The following is a 4,564-nucleotide window of genomic DNA, read 5'->3' as shown; positions in this document are numbered from 1 at the left end:
TATCCTTTTCAATTATTTGATGGCTTAACTTGATTAAAACATAAACTTTTGATGCTTCTTTACAGGTCATGATAAATGTGTCAAATTTATAAAGAGATTCAATTTGCCCTTGCTGGTGGGTTTATATCATTTTATATTTGCCTTAAATTTACTTATTATTTTGATTCAGATATACATGAGTGGACTTCTGCCACAGGTCACATTGACATCCAAAAATTGGCTCATAATCCTCTTTATGTATTGTTAAACTTCCTAAAATTGTAATGCAATGCCTGTTTTCAAGTTCCTTGCTTTTGGTTGGTATACATGCTGTGTCTATATATGCAGTTGACCTGATTTCTTTTCATTGTAGGTTTCTCCAGTGGTAATATTGATAGTGGTAATATTGAGAGTACCTTTGGGATATCAATCTTTTAGACTAGTGTAAGAAAAAGATTGTAGGTATTTTTGCAATCCTCTGACTTGTATGATCCAGAAGAAGTTCTTGACTTGATTGAAGGGTCAGAGTTATGGTTAGAAAAAGTAAATTTTAAGTCTTCTAATTGTGTTATACTGTTATCTTAAACTCTGTTTATCTGACTTTGGTTATTATACCAGTGGCCCTGCCTGACAGCAAAAGAAAAAACAGAAATGCATTATATTTGTCCTTCAAAAATTACTATGTCAAGATATATGAATATAGAAGGTCATGTCCAGTTGATGACTATGGTCATTGATATATCTTGTGTAGTGCACCTGCAACATTTGAAAGCCAATTCCAACGAGAACTTCCTCTTTTGTATAGATATCTCAAAGAATCTCCTTCTAGAAAGGTATTGCTCGTCAAACTTCTATATTCTAATATTTTAAAGTTTGGAAAGATGCTAACAGCTGATTCTGATTTTTCCTGCTTTCAATTGTATTCTTCCCTTTATTAAGGAGAGCATGCTATAGTCTTTCCTTTTATGTCTTTCCTTTCTTTACATCTTTTTCCATACTTTTAAATACGGCATTGGTGCTGCGATGGTGCAGCATCGTCATCCATGATTAGACCCTATGACTCTTTGTGCTTACCATTGTATTTGCTATATGAATGAATTTATTCAGATTAATAAAATGTGTGGTTATGTGGAATAAACTATTTTACAATAAATGCAACGATAAAAGTTTTTTGCTAAAAATCTAATGTATATATGCAGTTTAATATACTCATAAATTTCAAAATATTGGTTTCGCTTATAAATTGTTTTTAGCTTAAGGTTATCAGTTTCGATTATAATATATTTCATTTCTACCAAAACATTATTATATTTAAGATCTTTACTCTTTTCCCAATGATTCCCAAACATGCTCTATGTACCTCCAGTTGACCTAATTTCTTTTCATTGTAGGTTTCTCCAGTGGTTGATCAAAGAGCAAGACTGTAATGACACTCAGTTGCACACGTTGTATGCCCTATCACTTTCTAAATCAACTATTGAAGCATTTGAGTCTGAAAATCTTGATAGTGGTAATACTGAGAATACCTCTGGGATATCAATCTTTCAGACTAGTGTAAGAAAAAGATTGCAAGTATTTTTGCAATCCTCTAACTTGTATGATCCAGAAGAAATTCTTGACTTGATTGAAGGGTCAGAGTTATGGTTAGAAAAGGTAAATTTTAAGTCTTCTAATTGTGTTATCTTAAACTCTGTTTATCTGACTTTGGTTAGTATGTATTTTATACGTAGTTCTTTGTCTGTGATCATTATCATACACTGATTTTATTTATTGAGCTTATATGACACTGGCAGGCTATTCTGTATAGAATACTGGGGTAGACTTTGGTCCTCCAAATTTTGGCTTTGTGAGTAACCCAGCTAGCTTCAAAATTTTAATTTCTTTCACGTGACTCCTCTGAATATTATTAGTATCTGACAAAAGAAGAAATATCATTAACAAGAAGAGAAGGATATTACATAGATATTTGAGGACCAGGTATCCTCAATAAATAAATAAGTAAATAAAAATTCATTAAAATGATAGAAGCAAAGCTCTCCAATTTCTCTGTAATTCTCTGGTTAATTTGTGTGACATGCAATAGAACATTTAAATGCAAACAATTACAAGGTGTTAGATTGGAAAAATATTTTTATTTTTATTTTTATTTATTTATATTTTAAAATATTATTATGTCTATTGGCTCACAGGAAGTTGGAAGATAGCGAGGCTGCTGAGGAGTATTGTACTGAAATTGGCAGACCTGATGCTTACATGCAGTATGTCTCCCTTGAACCCTTTCAATACTTTATTTATCTATTTAGAAGTTCTTTTGCACATTATAATGGAATTTTGCATTCTTAAATGTGATGATGGCCTCAGTTTGCTTGAAATGTATTTGGATCCACAAGATGGTAAGGAGCCCATGTTTGATGCTGCTGTTCGCCTTCTCCACAATCATGGAGAATCATTGGATCTTTGCAAGTTTTAGAGATATTATATCACTCTATCTTCTCCTGAATACTAAAGCAGTTTCAATTATACTACAATTGTGAATATTTTGCAACCTGCATCATTGGACACAAAAGACAGATTAATATAAAGAAGCAGTTAATCACTCATGAAAATTGATGGTTGTTTTCCACCCTTCCCAGCCACGTTCCTGAATACACAATTGAAGCCTTTAACCTAACTTGTAAGGAAGACTTGTAAAGTACTTGATTTTCCATTTTACACCTTATACTTAGAACATTGTATTTCTTGCTGCTTGATAAATGAGAGGTTATTGATTCTCTTTGAAATATCTCATTTGATAATTGATACATCCGGAGCATTCTTCATGTTTAATTTTCAAGTTATATATATATTAAGTTGTAGATTCTACCATCATGAATGTTTGAATCAAATACTTTTTGTTTTTGGGCTGTATTACCGATCTGGATGGGGTGTCTCTCTAAATTGTCAAGAATTCTTTGACTGTGTTTTGAATTGTCAAGATTTAGTTTTTAAATTTTGATATTAAAAAATAAATTTTTAATTTGAGAGTATGTAAATGAGATGAGATTAATAAATGACTTGAAATTAAAAATAAATAAATAATTACAGAATATGTGGAGGTTTGAAAATCTCACAAAATAATTAATTTTTGTTAAATTAAAAAATCAATTTGTGGGAGTTTTAAACTGCCACAAAAGTAATTTAAAATTGCCACAAAAATCTAATATAAAACCTCTACTAAACACATACAAAACCCCCACAAAAAATCTCGTGGCACCTCAAATTTTAGGGGTTTTAAAAACTCCCACAAATTATTTGATGGAGGTTATAAACCTCCACAAATAAAAAAAAAACTGTCACAAATAAACAAAAACTTTATAGTGGAGAGAGAAGAGAGAATTTAATGGTTTGGTGGATGTGAAAATGAATTCAAATGAATTGGAGTTCAAGCTTAAGGAGAGTGAATTTTGGTGGATCACCGAATAGGGATTGGATCTTTATTTGGGTCAGTGTGTTTTTCATTCTTTTAATTTTCTAAGTGCCCGCTTTTATTTCAGATGAGAAACATTTGTGGTAGAAGCAAATGAACATTGGACTTTGATGGTGTGTATTTGGGCCATAGTGTGTGTGAGTTGAGTGCTTTTTTCTTAGCTAGTTTTAGTTAACTAACTTTCTGCACACTAAACAAAATATATCACGCAAATAATTTGATAATATTCTTAATAATATTTTGTCATCATTTTAATCATATTTTAGTTTTTCAAATTTAACAATTATAACTACACATAAAAACACAAAAAAATTAAATCAATTTATTACCATAACTCGTCAGAGTTAGTGTGATTTTTTATATTTTTGAAATTGGTTGACTGACAACAATTTTATTAGATGAGTTCGTCTATTGTTCAAATTTTTCAACTCCTTTTGATATAAACACCGTGTTAAAGTAGAATTCAATTCACATACTATTTAAAGTGATAACTACAACTTGTTATAAATTTTTATGGTATATCCTAATTGTGCTTCCAATTGAACTAAAGTCGTGATTTTTAGGTACTTAAGGTCGACGTTTCTGATTGTGCTTAAATTGCACTAAAGTGAATTTTGCCTCACTTTAAGCCTATGCGCCTTTATATTTCTTCTAGCAATGATAATAAAATGAAACAAGGCCTTTAGGTTTTTTCTACTCTTGAATGATAATGAAATGAAATAAAGGAATTACAAATCAATTACAATTACAGTCACCTAATGAATATTATTATTACATATAATTTTTTATTATTATTAATTTTTATTGTATTTTTAAATATAAAATTCAAATTATAAAAATAAATATTAAGTATTGATTACAATAGAAATAAAAAATAACATATTATTAAGTTATATAAATAAAGTAAATTTTCAAAAACTTTAGAAATTAATAATTTGTTGAAGATGTGTGCTCTAAGTGCGGAAAAGAGAGAGGAACAACTCTTCATTGTTTAGTACTCAGCTCCCTCTATGCGACATCAATAGTCAACAACAATAAAAAATCATGGCGTGGTGGTTGAAACTGAGCGAGCTTACAAGACAACGACCGCAAAGAAAGAAGGACCTGGGGATGGCTGGC

General features: G+C 30.4%; 1 long non-coding RNA gene across 1 annotated transcript; it reads left to right on the top strand.

The window, feature by feature from the left end:
* LOC110267108 lies at positions 934 to 2,757 on the top strand. Its single transcript, XR_002354443.1, has 4 exons — positions 934 to 1,632; positions 1,773 to 1,825; positions 2,169 to 2,237; positions 2,341 to 2,757. It is a non-coding gene; the product is annotated as an uncharacterized LOC110267108 (long non-coding RNA).

The sequence above is a fragment of the Arachis ipaensis genome, chromosome B09, assembly GCF_000816755.2.
Source record: "Arachis ipaensis cultivar K30076 chromosome B09, Araip1.1, whole genome shotgun sequence".
NCBI lineage: Eukaryota > Viridiplantae > Streptophyta > Magnoliopsida > Fabales > Fabaceae > Arachis > Arachis ipaensis.
The sequence above is the reverse complement of the archived record's forward strand: the minus strand, read 5'-3'. Positions and strand labels throughout refer to the sequence as shown.